Below are 20,651 nucleotides of genomic sequence, written 5' to 3'. Positions count from 1 at the left end.
ATTACTTGCTAAATATTTTGAATATCACTATTTCCTAGATCCTTCTCTGCTACCTATTTACAAAAGTTATTCATATCAAATATAGCCCTGACATCTAAATGAAAGACAAGGTTTAATCTGTTATGTCTCCCGTAATGTTTGAATGTTAATATAGGCTATGCTTCGTTTAAGTCAGAGGGAGCCTCAATCTCTTTACTTCATGTTTCCAAAAAGACACTCCCAGCCGAATCCGGTTTGGCTCAGTGGATAGAGCGTCGGCCTGCGGACTCAAGGGTCCCAGGTTCGATTCCGGTCAAGGGCATGTACCTTGGTTGCGGGCATATCCCCAGTAGGGGGTGTGCAAGATGCAGCTGATCGATGTTTCTCTCTCATCGATGTTTCTAACTCTCTATCCCTCTCTCTTCCTCTCTGTAAAAAATCAATAAAATATATTTTAAAAAAAAAAGACACTCCCAATTGCCTGTAGCAGGCTCTTGGTTTCTCTCTCTCTAACTCCTATTCACTCCACCCTGGAAAAAGAGGACTTACTCCTCTAATTCGTAGGACAAGGAATTAGATATTCTCACTTTAGCTTTCCTCTTACCCATTTTATGGAATTACTACTTTGTTTGGTTTAGTGGTATTAACCCCTGTCTAGAAGTTTGCCTGGATTATAGAATGGACTCAATAAGTATTTGTTAAATGAACAAGAATCTGCTGTGTAAAGTCAGGTCATGAGCCAAATATTAGATACCCATTTGATCAAAGATCTAAATCCACCATCTATACAGCAGTTTGTAGTATCAAGTATATAATTTTATTCCCATCTCTCCAACTCTAATAAGCTTAGAATTCAGACAGAGATAATGACTATTATTTTGGGGTTTCTCTGAAACCCATAAAACAGAATTGAGAGGGAAATATAAGGAGACAAAGATCAGGTCAACAAAATAGTTTGTTTACTTTTGTTTTTTTTAAAGTCTCCCCAGAAATACTAGTGGAGTTATTGCCTTGAATGTATTCAACCCCAATTGTAGAATTTTAACAGAGAATAGGAACTTAATTGAGAGGAAATTGTACAGATGATCCCAGCACCAGAAGTAGAATTGGTCTAGATATATTACTCAGTGTCTAGTCACAAAAGTAGGAACCACTTCAGGTATTTCAAGTAGAGACAGATTTAACGACTAAAAACTTATTGGAAGGGCAAAAGAAGCAAATCAAGAAGGAGGAAATATTAGAGGAGCAAAAGGGAGAAGGAAATGTTAGTTGGAAATCAGGGCTCTCTTTCTACCCTGGGCTGAACACAAGAGCCAGCCCTTCAGCTGATTTGGAGGCATTGATGCTATAGCTGCGTTGACTACTGCTAAGCAGAAACCCTGGGACATGAATTCCACCAGTATTCCACATGAGACCCTGGGACATGAAATCCCCATTGATATGCTTGTGACCAGGTCAGTTAAAATTGCTCCTGGAGCCCACAGCCACCAGAGATACCATAGAAAATAAAGAATAATTTGTTCTTCCCCCTTCTTTCAATCTCCTGCCATTGCTCCTTGTCGGCCAAAATCTACTGGAAACCTGCCAGCAAGGGAGTATGAAAAATTACTTTGCATACTTCCAGCTGCTATAGAAAGGAGGGCAAAGACGCTAACAGCTAGTGAGGCAAGTAACTAGAACACTGAATCATGTATTTTTTAATAAGAATTTTAAAGATCTAAGAGAAATTTGTTACAGGAAAAAACTACTCACTATTATTAACCCCTCTAGAAATTATTATATCAGGCAAATAAAGAAATTCAGAATTAAATCACTGGCAGTTATTCATAGTATCAAAAAATACCATTATTGAACTACAGTTGTCAAAGTATATATAATAAATGGTTTATACTTTAATTAGAAAATTAAGAAATTCTAAACTTACCAGCTGCATTTATGACCATAATTTAAACTAAATAAAGACTTCTGTGGGGAAAGCCTTCAAGAAGAGATCAAACAACATGCACTTACAGCTAAATTTGGATTTTGTTATTTTAAGTTAATAAGATAACATAGGCAAAAGAACAGACTCTAAACTGAGGTATTAGATATATAAGGAATGTGGAAATAGAAGCAAAATGAGAAAAACCAGTCTTATACAAGAGTTGAATGCTAAAGTGGGGCTCGATAATGGGGGCAATAAAATTATACCTAAGTTCATGGAAAACTACAGGTCAGTAAGGAATCATGATGAAAATGGGTTCTTTTGAGGTTTACTTTGTTAGAAAAAATTTATTCCAGTATGCCAACTGAGGATTACTGAAAAATTCTTCTTCACTCTACTCTGTAAGTGATGATCACTCTAAAATATATTGGGAAGTATGTTTGGGGAAGTCTTCTAAATCTTATTTGAGATATCATTCTGAGTGGTATCTACAACAAAATTAATGCCCTTGATTTTTCTGACTTACTTTTCATATATATTCCTCTTCCCATTTCCACTATATTAGATAACTGATAGATACTTATATAATATTTATGTCAACATTAGTAACATAGACCACTCTTGGAGTAAATACAGTATAGTGAATAAGGGAATAGATATTAAAGCCAAACTGCATAAGTTCAAAATAGAGCTCCACACTTACTACTTGTATGACCTTTGATATGTTAAACTTCTTTTTGTTTCATCTGTAAAATTGAGTGATTTAAAATTTACCTTTCTAGATGGTTGTCAGGATTAAATTCACCGATTATATGTTGAGCACTTAAACAGGGTCTGGCACATGTAACATTTGTGTTAACTTTATTTTCTCCACTGTCTCCAGCATATGATTTCTAACCAATGTGTTAAAGCACTCCATTTTGACAGAGATACGATTATCTCCTACGGAAGTTCATTTCATTTTGGATCAATGAACTGATAAAATCTTTTTATATATTTAATTGAGGCCCAGTGCATGAAATTCGTGCACTGGGGGTGGGGAGGGTCCCTCAGCCAGGCCTGTACCCACTTACAGTCTGGGAGCCCTCAGGGGAAGTCAGACTGATGTCTTAGGCCCGTTCCCTGTGGGGAGTGGGCTTAAGCCATCAGTCAGACATTCTTAGAGTGGCTGCAGAGGCGTGAGAGGCTCGTGCCACCTCAGCTGCACTCGCCAGCTGTGAGTCGGGCTCAGGGGGAGCACACTGACCACCAGGGGCAGCTCCTGCATTGAGCTTCTGGTCAGTGTGTGTCATAGTGACTGGTTGTTCTGCTGTTTGGTCAATTTGCATATTAACCTTTTATTATACAAAATTCACGTTGGATATCCTGGGACTTCTAGCTATTATTTGCTTGACATTTTTTTAAAAATATATTTTAATGATTTTTTACAGAGAGGAAGAGAGAGGGATAGAGAGTTAGAAACATTGATGAGAGAGAAACATCGATCAGCTGCCTCTTGCACACCCCCTACTGGGGATGTGCCCGCAACCAAGGTACATGCCCTTGACCGGAATCGAACCTGGGACCTTTGAGTCCGCAGGCCAACGCTCTATCCACTGAGCCAAACCGGTCTCGGCTGCTTGACATTTTTGCCCCTGAAATTACTTAGAATTACTGCACAACATTCACTCTTACATATGGCTGCTTTTCCTAGATGGGGATAGAAATAACTTATTCCCTCCAAATGCTTCTATTTTTCACATTACTAATATCACAGTTCCTTTAATATTCCTCATGTGATATATTTCTTAGACCAGTGGTTCTCAACCTTTCTAATGCCACAACCCTTTAATACAGTTCCTCATGTTGTGGTGACCCCCAACCATAAAATTATTTTCGTTGCTACTTCATAACTGTAATTTTGCTACTGTTATGAATCTTAATGTAAATATCTGTGTTTCCCGATGGTCTTAGGCTCTACAGCAGTGGTTCTCAACCTGTGGGTCGAACCACAGATTGAGATATTTACATTACGATTCATAACAGTAGCAAAATTACAGTTATGAAGTAGCAACGAAAATAATTTTATGGTTGGGGGTCACCACAACATGAGGAACTGTATTAAAGGTTTGCGGCATTAGAAAGGTTGAGAAACAATGTCTTAGACCATCATGAAGCTAATTACTTGTTTTTGTATCTACTTTCATTTGCCAATATCATTCTAATAAATTCTGGTAACATTTGCATTTTCATCTCCAAAGAAGTGCACACTAAGGATCTCTCAAATAGCCAATGGGACAGATAAAATTGGACAGAGGGGACTTCTGGCAGCCATCAGTCATCTGCTTAAGTAACATGCCTGTGTATGAGACTGAACCTGCCACCATCAATATATCTTTAGAGGTAACTTCTCAAAAAGTTCTCCTTTACTTGGACTAATGAAGTAAATGGAGCTGACTCCAAAAGAAAGGGAGAAAGGTATTGTATCAGCACTCCCCATTATCACACACTGCCACCTCCTCTTCATTCACGTTCAGCAACTTTTAAGCTATAGAATTTAAAAACTTAATCTGCTGTGAAATAATATTCACAGAGTTTAAGCACTGCACGATAACTATACATTAAAAATTATAATAATATGTATTAATGTAGCATAATGCTTTGACAGATTCAAGTTGAATATTTTTAATATTCAAATATTTCTAATGTTCTAATAGTTCTTAGAATGCTAACTTATTATTTAATATAATAAAAGGCTAATATGCAAATTGACCAAACGGCAGAACAACCGGTTGCTATGATGCGCACTGACCACCAGGGGCAGAGGCTCAATGCAGGAGCTGCCCCCTGGTGGTCAGTGTGCTCCCCCTGAGCCCGGCTCACAGCTGGTGAGTGCAGCTGCGGTGGCGCGAGCCTCTCCCGCCTCTGTGGCAGCACTAAGGATGTCCGGGGGGAGCGGGCCTACGCTGGCAGTCGGACATCCCCTGAGGGCTCCTGGACTGCAAAGGGTGCAGTTTGGCCTGAGGGACCACCCCCCCCACCAAGTGCATGAATTTTGTGCACTGGGCCTCTAGTTATTTAATAAATTTTGTCAGAACTTAAAATCAATCAAATTTATTTCCAAGACTCTTATATTTTATTTTTATTTTTAAATATGTTTTTACTGATTTCAGAGAGGAAGGGAGAGGGAGAGAGAGATAGAAACATTAATGATGAGAGAGAATCATTGATCGCCTGCCTCCTGCACACTCCACATTGGGGATCAAGCCCACAACCCAGGCATATGCCCTGACCAGGAATCAAACTGTGACCTCCTGGTTCATAGGTCAACACTTAACCACTGAGCTATGGCAGCTGGGCAAGAACGTTGTATTTTACATTAGCAAGTTTTGTGTGTGTGTGTGTGTGTGTGTTTTTTTAACATAGACTACAAGCAACATTCTAAAGTAAATATTAAAAAATAAAGTGTTTAAAATATTTGTTTAAAATAAAATTTCTGAAGGATAAACCTTTTCCAATAGTTGAATTATATCACTACATTTTATAAAATCATATATTACCACAAGATAACTTAGAGAAAAATATTCTATTACCAGTAGAATCAATCTTCAATCTGATGAAGTCATTAGCTAATTTTGTATTATTCTAAGAAAAGAGACAGCAGTAGGTGCAGTCAATCTTGTATGAGAGATTTTTTTCACTTGTGATCCTTGGACAACCCACCCTTTCAGATCTCAAGGTAAGATGTCATGTACACTACAAACCAAGATTCAGGTTTATTTTTTTTAAATATATTTTATTGATTTTTTACAGAGAGGAAGGGAGAGAGATAGAGAGCTAGAAACATCAATGAAAGAGAAACATCAATCGGCTGCCCCCTGCACATCTCCCACCGGGGATGTGCCCGCAACCAAGGCACATGCCCCTGACCGGAATCGAACCTGGCACCCTTCAGTCCGCAGGCCGATGCTCTATCCACTGAGCCAACCAGTTTTGGCAAGATTCAGGTTTAGATTAACCTGTAGTGCCCACAGAACAATTCATCCCCTTGAACAATCTTTTCTGCTGATTAAACAATGGAATTTTATGGCACATTTCTTGAATAATATATTTGAGCTTGTTATAAGTTGCTGATCCAGTAAAACTGAAAGCTGACTATTTTGTCTTGTCAAATGTTTTGAGTTCTACATTTTCCTAATTGGATTTGTTGATTTATTGCTAACAAAGATAAAACTTTGTACTTCAACCACTTTGAGTTTGGAAATTGCTGCAACCTGAAAGCAAATGGTATGAGTTTGAAAAATGTGCTTGCAATACATTTAACCACAAGAATATTAACTTGACAGAAATGAAACAAGCAAAGAAAATGACACATATAGTCTTTTTCTTAAACACTAGAATAAAATTACTAAAAGTATAGCTGCCTGAGCAGAGAAATAGGTCTTAGCAACTACTGCATCTGAACTTTCTCAGAGTATGGATTCAGTTTTACAATAGTTAGTTTTCTATCAGAATATTATAATTAATGTTAGTCAATTGTCAACATTTAATTATTATATTACATGTGAAATATAATTATAATTAATACATAAGTCGTATTCTATAACTAATTAATATTCAAATAGAAAATTACTTTTAAAACCCTAAAACCTATAGAGAATACTTATAAAATATCAAAATTTTATAGCAGGCATTTGGAAATGCTATACTTTTTGAATCTTTATAAGGAGGAAAATGTATCTTTACAATCTTTTCCCCAAATTTTATTCTACAACTAGGGGCCCGGTGCATGAAATTCGTGCACTGGGCGTCAGGGGTCCCTCAGCCCAACCTGTCCCCTCTCACATACTGGGAGCCCTCAGGGGATGTCCTACTGACAGCTTAGGCCCGCGCCCCACAGAGAGCGTACCTAAGCCGCAGTCTGGCCTCCCTTTGTGGGAGGCAACCAGGCTGGTCAGGGGAAGGCACCAGCCCCATCACCCTGCTGCTGCAAGCACTGCCAGTCACCGCAGCCACCAAGGTGTTTTCATCTACACGACTTCAGTCCCTTCACCAAGAAAAAATGACAACTTTCTTTAGGCATTTTCATGATGTGTCTTTCATAGGATATGGATTTCTTTCTTTATTTTTTATCCTCACCTGAGGGTATATTTCCATTGACTTTTAGAGAATGTGGAAGAGAAAGGGAAAGACAGAGAGAAACACTTTGATTGGTTGCCTCCTGCATGAGCCCTGATCTGGGCCCCAGCCAGGGAGGAGTCTGCAACCTAGGTACATGCCTTTGATCAGAATCAAACCCAGACCCTGCTGTCTGCAGGCTGAGGCATTATCCACTGAGTCAAACTGGCTAGGGCAGGATATGACATTTCTTAGCCTTCCAGCAGCGGACCTTCATTTTTTTTCTCCAGAAGTGTGGTGGAAAAACCCTAGATCACCTTTTTGGATTCTTATTACCCAAGTTACTAAGAATATTACCAGTGGCATACAGGAAGCTTAGCCAATGTGCAGTCAGAAAAGGTGTTTCCTCTATAGTTCACACCAATGGAGGGCTGGGCCCTGCCCAGGCCTAAAGCCTCTGGCCGAAGCTTTAGGCCTGGGCAGGCCTCTCCAGCTCCCTCTGATCACCGGCTCCGCCCCTGCCCAGGCCTTCCCAGACTGAAAGCCTCTTGGGCAGGAGCGGAACCCCAGCTCCCTACAATCAACCACAGGGGGTCCGCTCCTGCCCAGGCTGAAAGCAGACCCCCAGCTCCCTGCCCAGGTGATCAATCGCAGGGGGTCCGTTCCCTGCAATCGATGGCAGGGGGTCCGCTGGTGCACCAGGGAGGCTTTTGGCCTGGAGCCGGAGCGGACACCCAGCTCCCCGCTTTCAGATGGCAGGGGAGCTGGGTGTCCGCTCGTGCACCAGGGAGGCTTTTGGCCTGGTGCCAGAGTGGACACCCAGCTCCCCGCTTTCGATGGCAGGGGAGCTGGGGGTCCGCTTGTGCACCAGGCCAAAAGCCCCTGGCGCCTCTCAATGGCTGGATAGGCCCATCCCCCGCGCCTCTCAACAGCCAGATAGGCCACCCCGAGTCCCGCCGCCCAGCCTCCTGCCGGCCCAATTGTGGGCGTAGCGGAGTGATGGTTATTTGCATATTACCCTTTTATTAGGTAGGATTCTTAGCTAGAATGGAAAACAAAGATGGTTGAGTGATTTCTCATTTTAGGTTTCTATCATGTCATGGGCATTTTGCATACATTATTACCTTATTTAATTAGCTGTTTGTTGTTTTGTTGGAAATTTACTATTTACTATGGTGTTTGCTATACACACCCTTTTGAAAATGTTAATCTATCTTATCCAAAATAAATAAAAACAAGACATTTTCATGTTTGGAAAGCTCTCTGTGTGTGTGTCTTTTTGTTGTAGAATACAGTTGATATACTATCATCCCAAAATTAGCACTATACCTGGCAAACAGAATGATTTGATTCCCCCAAACTAATTAATCTTTCCTGTCCAGTTGATAAAACAAATAACTCTACAAGCATTTTTCAGTCAGAGACAGAAACGACTTTCAAGTAATATAAAATAAAACTTAAGTCTCTTTAACAAATAGTTTTAAAACTTGGCTATTCTCTAGAACTAACACAAATTCAAACTTGGTACCTCCTGATTGCATTCTTGAATTTCTTTCCTACAAATCATACAGTATGACATTACTTTATCATTTGGAATATTAGAAATAAGCAAGTAGAGAGCAGAAAAGAAAAAAGATGCTGGAAAAGGCAGCTTGGCCAAGGCACCACAGCAGGAAACAAATGCTATATTTATGCCTTGGACCTGTGTGTTTGTTAAGGAACCCGTGCTGTGCACCATATTGGGATCAGATCCTATTAGCACCAAAGGAGAAAGTAATGATATAGAGAATCAGAAACTTATGATTATGAAATGTCAGAACTTACTGCTCCCGAGAGTCAATTTATTAGATAAGGAATAACCCAACAGGTATCCTAATTTCTTCACTTTAAAGGTCAAGTTCCAAAAAAAGTTGAGATTCCAGACCAAGCATGCCAAATCACTTTATAAACTTGTGGTAAGTTAGTCAAGGTGTATCTTGAGCTCTCCTTTTTCCAAATTCTAATCAACATCCACAGGGAATGACTGTTGTTTGAGGGATAAAAAAATGAAATGGAGGGTACTTTGGCAGGATGTGAAGGGAAGAAGAAGGAAAAAGAAACACATTTATTCAGAAGACAGCCACCAATTCTCATGGTCTGTCTTTTCAAGCCACACTGATCCTAACTGAATTTCAGAAGCAACATATTTGGCTTAAAGAGAGAACAGATAACCTGCAGAATATTCGTGATGTCGAATAAAGAGATGGATGCTTTTTATAAAGCCACAGGAACACAGAATACTGAAGTCATTTCAGAAAAAGAAAAATTCAACGGCTGGAATTCTTCACATTGGAGTTGGCATTAATGGTTGTGACATGGTCCAAAATTTATTCTACGAAGGGATGAGAATTAAGATTTCCAGCCCTCCCTTTCCAAAAACAACACAAAATGATCGTCCAACATAAGCATCTGCCAGAGAGCTGACAAATGTTGCCTTTGCTTCATTTTTGCAAATTTGGAATAGATTAAGGAGAATTTGGCCTCAAAGTGCAAACCTCTTTGTTTTGGCACTGTAAATGAAATGGTGAGAAGTAGAAGAAGCAATTGCAAAAGCAACAGAGAAAACCAAGGTTCAAACAAATACCAACCAACATTACAATTCATCATTCATATAAAAAATTCAAAGATAAGAAAGGTAAAATTCAACCCTAAATATTGGATACACTCACAAGGAATTTTTAAAACTGCATATAAAATACTTTTCCAAAATGGCTACCTTCTCTTTTATTCACTATTCCATGTCATCATTTCTTTTTTTATAAATTTTAGGAAAATTAATAAGTTTAAAAATATATAGTTTTCTTGGAAATAACCAGTTAAGTTATCCCTGGTCATCTGTATTTGGCTAGGTGTGTGTGGAAGCTATCAACTCAAGTGACTGTGATGCTTTTAATTTTCAAATTCTCTAAGCTTCTAAGAATAGAAAACTTGTTAAATATTTTTATAAAATTTTTTGTTCAAATTATTTCTTACACATGGAAAAACCCTGTTCTCTATAATAATAGTATAGGCCAATGTTTGTTATGAATATTTTCCTGACTTACCCAGCCTTTTCTTCTATACATAAACTTCCTCATAACCAAACACAATTTTTAGATGATGTAATATATTTCTGATTATTAACTTTATTTTGTTTGCATTAATATCTATTTTCCATTTTGGTACTTCCTTTCACATATCCACAAAGTGTCAGCCCAATCAATAGCACTCAGCTTTTGTCCTCTCAGCTCTCTGTCCAAAGTTTATGGAAGACTGAGTCCAGGGTGCACCAAATCAATTATTACTAGTACATTAATGATACACTGGCTGCATGTGCTGCTCATTTGCATATTCTTTGAAAACAAATTTGTTGCTCTTGACCATTCCAAAGATGTTCGGGAGAGAGGAAATCATGGAGGCAAGCTCTTCAGCCTAATGATCTGGTCCCTGGTTTCGCCCTTGTCTTGGTTATTACTAAAGGTTCATATTCTTAGTGTTCGTTACATTCATGATTTTTTAAATTTCATTTATTTCTCTTTTATTGCATTGATTTGTTCAATAAATATTTTTGGAGACCTTATATGTGGCCCTATAATGGTCTTTAGGGACATGTTTAGCACAACAGTCCTAATCTCTAGGGCACATTCAAACTAGTAGGAGAGACAGAGAGTATTGGATAATTATATATATGTGCATATGGTTACAAATTGTAGTGAGTAATATTAAAGGAAAAATACAGTTGTGGAAAGAGTAGGGAGACCAGACTTAATTGCTTGGACAGAGAATGCTTTGAGCTGTTTTCTAAAGAATAAATGGAGTGAGTTAGATAGGGGTAGCCGTGCAGAGAAATAAAGCATTACGGGAAGAGGAAAACGCAAACAGAAAGGTTCTGAGTTAGAAAAAAGCTTAGCATCAGGGAAGGAACTGAAAGAATACAGATGTGGCTTCGTGTATGGAGCAAAGGGGAAATTGGTTGGGCTTGTGGCTGGGGAGACTGGTGGAGCAGATTCACACATCACAGTAGGTATGAGCTTAAAAGGTGTGGTCTTTCTTCTTAGAGCAGCAGGTAGACACTGAAGGGAAATGACTCTGACCTGATCTGTATCTTCAAAATATCACTTTGGCTTCAGTGAAGAGAGAAGCTTGGAAGGGAGTAAAAACAAAGTTGGAGGAATTATTTGGGGTAATATTTCTTTTGTCCAAGTGAGAGATGAGAAATTAGAGTGTTAGGAACAGCGGGTGGATTTGAGAGATATTTAGAATGAAATTTATTATACTTAGGTATAGATTGTGTATGAGAGAGTGAGAGAAAATGAGGTCCTGAAATGGCTGGTTGTGAAGAGCTGTTCCAGGTTTGATTGCTAATGACATAGCCATAATGTGGGTAATCCACAAGTCAGTCCTGGACCACCAGATGTTCGCTCTAGAGACAGCACTTTGATTCTTATCCTTTTGGGGTTGGGAGAAGAATAGATGTACTTCCTACTTTATTCTTTGTACTGAATTCATTCATCACATTTGCTTTCATGAACCAGATATTGTGCACAGAGCTTGGACATAGCTTTGTGTCCAATCAGGAAGGACAACAGCAAGTGAGTCTGTAATTACAGTATAGTAGGGTAAGGGGCTAATGCAGAGGGAAGGTCCAGTAGGGCTACCAGGGGAAGCTGGCACTCTAGCAGGGTGTGCAGGGTGACCATTAGGAATTTGCCAGGAGAAAAGTGGAAAGAAAAGGCCACAAGAAGGAAAAACAGAAAAGTCAGATACTAGATTCTAACTGAGCCAGAGAAAAGCTTCTGTAGGCTCAGATGTGAAAAGCTGAGGCAAGAAAAGGCAGAACCATGGTTTCTTCCACATTTGTTGAAAAAATTGCCCAGCACAAATTAAACAGCTGATGTCACTCTCTTGATCAGTTCAATGTTGCCCTGTACTTCTTGTTAATATTTCTGCAAATCGCTTCTTCAACCAGATTGTAGCATGTCAAGGAGAAAATCATAATGTATATATTTGTGTGATAGAGCCTAGGCTGGCACTGAGGTCATCATAAATGCCCCATAATGATTATTATTGGAAGACAAAAGTAAGTTTCTTAGAAAAATACTGCAGGTCATTCAAACCAAATAAATGACTTAAAAGTTTTCTTTTTGGACTAATTATACATTTAGTATATATTACACCTCAGTCTAATTACTACTGACAATCAAAAATCTCTACATTTTCAAATGGAAGATGGAAGAGAAAATTTTAAATTTATAATTGTGCAAATTATAGCTGTTAATCTGCACTTTCTTGAGGAAGCAAACTAGATTGCATAGTAATAAATGAATATTCACGTGTTATATTTCATTAAAGGTAGGGGAGGCTGGGGGAAGGTCAATGGGGAAAAAAAGGACATATATGTACTACTCTATGTAATCTATATGTAATATTTTAAACAATAATAAATAAATAAATAAATAAAAATAAAAAAGGGAAGTGTCTATTTTTAAATATATTGAAAACACCTTCGATTCAGATTTAGTTTCTTATTGATTCCCTCTGTTTTCTTCTCTTTAGTTTTTATTGCTTCTATTTAATTTATGCTTAGATTATATTTAAAACATCTGAGAACATGCCTATCTTTTAAGATATTTTATAACATAGGTATTTTGGACTTTATGGGATGGTTCAAGAAGTGACTGAATTGACAGGTATAAAAACCTGAATTGTGTCCCAGTGTTCAAGTTGTTAACAATTTGCCACAAAGTCCAACCAGTGTAGTTTGAGTGTGTTTTCACTGTTTAGATTTATCAAATTAATACATATGGGTGAAATGAGGGTATTATAACTTAAAGAACTAGAGAAATGGACCCAAGAATTCAAATCCAGATCTTTAAACACTGATCTAGACTTCCTTGAAATAAGTATTGGCTGAGCTGCTGACTTTCTGTTCCTTCTATGACCTTAGTTTCTTGTAATTCTTCTATTCTTTAACTTTAGAAGCATTATGTAACACACAGCAACAGTGGTTTTAAAAATCAAACTATCTTTATGTGTAAAGATCAAAAAAGTACTATTAAAAAACAATCAAATGCTGAAATTGTGTGATATATATATACACACATCCTATCTAATAAAAGAGTAATATGCAAATTGACTGTCACTCCAACACACAAGATGGCTGCCCCTTGTGGTCAAAGATCCTGCCCCCATGTGGACACAAGATGGCCGCCACAAGATGGCCAGCAGGGGAGGGCAGTTGGGAGGGACCAGGCCTGCAGGGGAGGGCAGTTAGGGGTGACCAGGCCAGCAGAGGAGAGAAGTTGGGGGCGACTGGGCCTGCAGGGAAGGGCAGTTGGGGGGGAGCAGGCCTGCAAGAGAGGGCAGTTAGGGGCATACAGGCTGGCAGGGGAGCAGTTAGGCATCAATCAGGCTGTCAGGGGAGTGGTTAGGGGGTGATCAGGCTGGCAGGCAGAAGCGGTTAGGGGCAATCAGGAAGGCGGGCAGGCGAGCAGTTGTGAGCCAGCAGTCCTGGCTTATGAGAGGGATGGGATCGGGCCTAAACAGGCAGTCGGACAACCCTTGAGGGGTCCCAGATTGGAGAGGGTGCAGGCTGGGCTGAGGGACACCCCCCCAGTGCACGAATTTTGTGCACCGGGCCTCTAGTACTTCCATATGATTGGTTGATAATAACTACTATAAATAATTAGCAGTATATAATTTTCTAGAACTAGCAATTTTCTGTTGCAGATTACAAGTCTGTTGTTCCTGAAGAAAAAATGCATCAGATACAGGCTATTTTCATGCCTTCCATTGTTTTTCTAGGGGTGGGGGATGTGCTGTGTTTCTTCATGACTTACAATAAAACTAGAGGCCCATTGCATGAAATTCGTGCACAGGTAGGGTCCCTAGGCCTGGACAGCAATCAGGACTAATTGGGGCCTTCTGGCTGCTGGCCGGGGCCTTCCTTCCCTGGCTGCCAGCTGCCAGCTGGGCTTTCTTCATTTCACACTTCCCCCTGGTGGTCAGCACATGTCATAGCGAGTGATCGAACTCCCGGTCTCCCAAACTCCTGAAGAGACATTTTGCATATTAGCGTCTTATATATATAAATTATAAGTCCAAGTAACTGGAATTGTGAAACATAGCACAGTTTCTTATCAGATATATTCAAATATTTTAAGGTAAAATCTACATCCAACTGCATAGGACAGTGAACTAGGTGTCCATATGAGTAATATATAACATGATGTAACTATGATCAAATTAATGCTGGATAACAGAAATTAATTACAAAATTAAACTAACTTTTACTTTAAATATGTAAGGTGAAAAAAATCTCAAATTTTGATTTTTTCCAGAATTCCTTAATAATAAATATATATGCAATATTTTATATGACAATTGGTCAGCTTCTGGTTTGCACTAAAATAAGTTAACATATGGAAACTCTTAGAAAATATTTCCTTAAGCTTCTTTTGAGAGGAATACTGAGAACTCAAAAAGGAACCAGAGGAGAATGTTAATGGTGATGAAAGAATTATAAATCATATTAAATTGCTGAATTATTTGAAGTAGTAAAGACCATGATTTCCAAATAAATTATATACACAATTATGGAGCCCATCTATTTTCATTTTAGCAGAACAAAAACAGGTGAATAATGGAAAGGAAAATATGACTCTTCATATATATAATATTTACATACTACATTACAAAACATTCCCAGATAGGAAATATTTGACTACCTTAATGGTTAATTTTAGTGTCAATGTGACAGAGCCATGGTGTGCCCAGATATTTGGTCAAACAGTCTTCTTGGTGTTTCTGTGAGGATGTTTCTGAACGAGTTTAACATTTAAATGTATTAGTATTCTGAGTAGAGCAGATTGGCCTCCATAATGTGGGTAAGCCTCATCTTGTCAGTGAAGACTTGTATAGAACAAAAGACTGACACCCCCAGTAAGAGAAAATGTTCCTGCCTGCCTTCCAACCAGGATGTCAGCTCTTCCTAGATTTAGAATGGCTAGTCTGCCTCCAAAATCCCTTGAGCCAATTCCTTATAATAAACTAGTAGCCCATTTGCAGGAAGAATCCTGCAAGCGGCCGCTGCGGCCCGCCCTGCTCCGCCCCGCATAGCTCCACCCAGGCTTTCCCTCTGGCAGCCACCTTGCTTTCCGCTTTTCCACCCTCTTCCTTCTAAGTTGTCTTCAGTCTTCACTCCTCCCTCCCTCCCTCAGCGTATGGAAATTAACCGCCATCTTTGTTGGATGATTTGCATACTCGCCCTGATTGGCTGGTGGGCGTGGCTTTGGCTGGTGGGCGTGGCTTGGGCGTAGAGAAGGTGCGGTCAATTTGCATATTACTATTTTATTAAGTAGGATCTCTCTCTGTTTCTCTATCTCTTTCTTTTTAAAAAAATTTTATTTATTTTTAGAAAGAGAAAAAAACATCAATGTGAGAGCAAAACATTGATCGGCTACCTTCTGCACGCCCCTAGCAGGGACTGAATCTGCAACCTGGGCATGTACCCTGACCAAGAATAGAACTGGCAACCTTTCAGTGCCCCAGGATGATGCCCAACCAATTGAGCCACACTTGCCAGGGCTCTCTCTCTCTCTCTTTCTGTCTCTCTCCACAGTATAATAGTAGGTATAGATACAGATAGACATAAAAACATAGATACATATCCAGAGGTATAAAGGTATAAGAGATACAGCTATATGTTTCTCTGGGGCACCCTGACTAGCACACATTCTAAAACTATGTTCTTCAATAACACTGAGCCCTTGCAGCAGCCTGGGAATACTTTGTGTCCTTTCTGATCTAATCAGTAACTTCAACCAATTTGTTCATAACAACTATTGCAGTTTTTTGCAGCAATTCTTAAGTCTTCTCTCTTCTTTCTTCTCTTTACTTTCAGTGGCCTCCTATCATATAGAGAAAACAAGTGCCAGGCAATAAGAAATCACTCAACTTTTTAATTTCACATTCCTCTATGATTTCCTCATTTCATTCTGTTAAATCAGATAAAACCTACTTGCCTCCTGCCCAAGGACAATCTGCCCAGTAGGGTTCTGATGCAATTCCTTCTCCTGTGTTGCCCTGATAACTCTATTTGTCATTCCTTTTTTTAAAAAAAAAATTCTTATATTTTATAACTTTTTACTAACGTGTTCAATTCTCTCCTATCACAGAAATAAAACAAATGAACAAACAAACAAAAAAACTCATCCCCTTCAGCCGTCCCTTCTGCTCTGCCCAGTATTCCACCCCTTCCTACAGCCCTGATTTCTGAGATAGCTGTTTGCACTTGTTCTCTCGCCCTCTTCACACCTAGTGCTTAACCTCATGCTTAAAGTATCAAAGAAGGGACTCAAATTATACAAATAAAAGAGAAAACCTCAGCTTCACTTAATTTAGCCACAATTTTATAATCAGAAAATCTAAAAGGAAGCTCTTTAAATGTTAGGATTTACTTTCCTTGTTTGAAGGTAACATTTTACATTGACTTTCATATGGAGAGCTGATGGACCCTTTTTCTTTCCCTTTAATTCTTTATTGTTTTGAGATGTAGGGCCATCAAAGTTTCTCAACACGACTTGGTTTCTGTGCCCCCTCCTTCCTGTTCTGCTAAAATACCAATTTCATTAATAGGTACTTTATTCTCAGCATTAAACTTAATTTCTAACTACCATCCTCCTTGAAGTATTCTCTCCCATTGGCTTCTCTGAAGCTTCAGTGTCCCATTGATACCATTAATAACCTGGTTATATTATTAAAAGGAAAGGAGTAAAAGGAAGACTAGATAATATAGACATGCCATTTACACAGCTTTACCAGAAAGCTACAGTTTAACACTCTCCAAGTGTATTCCCCACAGAGGGATGGGGAAAAGGACTAGATAAAGGTATTTTAGACACATGCCCAGTGAGGTCTGGGGAAGGTGGGAAGATGCTTATCTGTCAGTCACACTTGGAGCAAGTTAAGAGATTAGAACAGGTTGTGGCCACTGTAAGGGTTGGAAATCTGAAATACTTAACTCTGTTTTAACAAAGGGAGCTCTCTCTTTTGCTCTCTTGCTGTTCCCACCGGTCACCTGGCTTCTAGTGTTGGTGCACTCTGCACTCACCCACCTGGCCAATGGCCATGTGGGACCCACACAATGGACTAATGGACTTTAGCCTGATGCTACATCAGATCCAGCACCACCATGGAATGGAAACTTGAAACCCTGGCTTTGCTTTTAGCTCTGCTAGAGCCCCAGCTACACCTTTTTCAAGACCGGATTAAGGGAAATGGGACTTTGGAATCCAAGGAATATAATTTCATGAAAATAAAGCCTTTTACCACCTCTCATCCTCCCATCAGGGCCTCATAAAGTGCTGATTGTAGTAGATTTGGTTATAGTTCATCTCCTATTTCTAACTAAATTAACCTTATTGGACTGACTTGTAATGCTAAAAAATTTCTAAGAACAATAACATATCCAAAATTGATCAAAAATTAGTTTTAAGATGCACAAAATATAAACTGTACAGACTTCAAGTACATGCCAGATTAGCATTACATAAAAAAACTACTGTTGCAAGATTTTTATTTTTTAAATTGAGGGTTAATTTAATACAACTCTGCGGTTGACTATGGTGGAGATTTGTATAGGAAAACTAATTTTAATTACAAGTATAATTGTTCCCAAGGTAAATAGCATGTGCTCTGGACCTTTTGAACTGGAAGAAAGGGTTTTGAATTTCAGATAAGGAATGACTCAGATTTTCAGCTTTTTTAATTATTGCACATTTTCTAAAGGGCTGGTCATAGAAATCCAAATCAAATGAACATGACAGATGGCTGTGACTTTGTTCTCTATAAAATTTATTTAAAACCAGAGGCCCGGTGCATAAAATTCATGCACTCGGGGGGGGGGGGGGGTGGGAGGGCGGGGTCCCTCAGCCCGGCCTGCACCCTCTCGCAGTCTGGGAGCCCTTGGGGGATGCACAACTGACGGCTTAGGCATGCTCCTGCATTTAGCGTCTGCCCCTGGTGGTCAGTGCGCATCATAGCGACAGTCAATTTGCATATTAGCCTTTTATTATATAAGAGTAGAGGCCCCTGTGCACGAAATTCGTGCATGGGGGGGGTGTTCCTCAGCCTGGCCTGCACCCTCTCCAACCTGGGACCCCTTGGGGGATATCCCTCTCACAATCTGGAACTGCTGGCTCCTAACCGCTCGCCTGCCTGCCTGCCTGATTGCCCCTAACCACTTCTGCCTGCCAGCCTGATCACCCTCTAACTGCTCCCCTGCCAGCCTGATTGACACCTAACTGCTCCTCTGCCAGCCCGATCGCCCCCAAATGCCCTCCCCTGCAGGCCTGATGGTCCCCAACTGCCCTCCCCTGCTGGCCTGGTTGCCCCTAGTGCCCTACCCTGCTAGCCTGGTTGCACCCAATTGCCCTCCCCTGCCGGTCTGGTCACACACAACTGCCCTCCCCTGCAGGCCTGGTCGCCCCCAACTGCCTTCCCCTGCATGCCAGGTCGCCCCCAGCTGCCCTCCCTTGCCGGCCTGGTCGCCCCCAACTGACATCCCCTGCCAGCCATCTTGTGATGGCCATCTTGTGATGACGTCACACGAGGGCATCATGCAAGGGTATGACGCCACCTAGGCTTTTATTATATAGGATGTGCAAAGAACACTAATCTGAATATTATAAGCAATGCAAGGACTTTGGGTTAGGGAGACTGACTGATTGAAATGCGCAAATGATCAGAAATCTTATTTGTAGCATGTTTGTAAACTACTATTTTATGAAATCCTACGTTGGATTAGCCAATATAAGAAATCTAATATACTGCCTTCGCTTGGGAGGTATAGTACTCATATAAAGGCTTATGGAACAAGAAACCGTGAGCCCAAATCATCTAAAAACTGTGTGATTGAGAGTCTAGGCTGGTGGTCTGCACTGTCTGAATGTGTTTGATTTGATTCCCTCGCCGCATTTCAGTGATCACACTTCAGCAGTGGGAATATAAATGGGCCACAGTGTTCCTAATAAAGCTAGCTATTAGCCTTCAAAGCAGCATGACAAGTATAATAGATTTTGTTTTTCGATGAAACCATAGCTAAAGGGTTTGGACTTCAAGAAATGTGTGCCACATGTTCTCCAATCAATACTAGTATATTAAAAGCTATAGAAATAATTATTCATTCAACATTAATTTACACTCATCCAAATGTAATTTTCTTTTAGTAGTGCCTTGAAAAATTGGCAGTATAGCATGTTCCCCATGAGAATTTGACAGTATTATATATAACCAGTATTCTGTATTTTTCATAAGATATAAACATTCACTTACAGATAAGGTATTGAAGTAGAAAAAGCAGTAAGGCAGATAATAAAAATATAGATTTTTTTACATTTGAATGATTTACAATTTGCAATTTACAATGATTTTAACGATTTACAATTTGCAAATAAAGTAAAACTGTTCAGAAATCTATTTTCACAGTCTTTTATTCCCTTCTTTCTTAGGGGCCAGCATTAGCTGACAATATTTTGTTTAACAAAAGCTCTCCCATGCCCCTTGCTCCACTTGAGGTTTCATTCTTGTCAGAGTTCAAAAGCTAAACAGAGTTGACTGTCAACATGAGAATGAAACTTACTCAAACACTGAGGATGTTATAACATGCATTTCTCATTGCAGACTTTCTGTGGTTCAAGTAACTTTGACAAATGTTTAAAGCAACTGACTTTGTATTTATCACAGAAAAATTCTGCTCAAAATTTATATAATATTTTGCCAACTTTAGAGTAAAGCTTAAAACACACAACTGAGAATAAAGCCTTGTTTGGGATTCCCCTCACACCCAAATGACAAAGAGAGATCATTTATATCAAACTAGAGGCCCGTTGCAGGGAGATTCCTGCAATAGGGCTTCCTGTGGCAGTCTCCGCCGCCCCACCTGCTTCCCTCTCTTCTCCACCACCCCACTTGCTTGCTTCTCTGCAACTTCGCTCCCTTCCGCAGAGCTTGGCTTCCTTCTATGCTGTCTTCAGTCTTCGCTCTGTGCCTGGATATGCAAATTAACTGCCATCTTGGTTGGGTTAATTTGCATACCCACTCCTGATTGGCTGGTGGGTGTGGCAGAGGTATGGTCAATTTGAATATTTCTCTTTTATTAGATAGGATAATACATTGATAGGTAACAGCATTCTGGTGTGCCAATCCCTGAACTATTGAACTCAGAAGGAAAGAAGGTCTTGATTCTTCAGCCAAGAAGAGAAGATAGGAGTAGACTTCCAGCTCTCATATTGGAAGTCCAGCAAAGGCCATGACAAACTACATTCATGCATACTGTCCCCTGTATAAAAGGTCACAGCTCAAGAAAATTTGTGTTTCTCTTTCTTTTAGTTTCTTCTACTGGGGAATGAATTGATTTCAAAGACACCTTCTTGAGTAGATGAAGTTAGATTAAAAACAAAAAAACACCCAAAACATTGTTTTGAAGTAGTCATTCTAATTATTTTGTAAATACCAGTTGTGACTGAATTCACTTAGAGATCAAGACTATAATATCACACTACAGATATGTAGGTCCCACTTTTTAGTTAATACTCTTGCATGTCAATAACGCTTTCAGTGAGATTTTAATCTT

The sequence above is a fragment of the Cnephaeus nilssonii genome, assembly GCF_951640355.1.
Source record: "Cnephaeus nilssonii genome assembly, chromosome: 8".
Classification (NCBI taxonomy): domain Eukaryota; kingdom Metazoa; phylum Chordata; class Mammalia; order Chiroptera; family Vespertilionidae; genus Cnephaeus; species Cnephaeus nilssonii.
Note: the sequence above shows the minus strand (reverse complement) of the source record.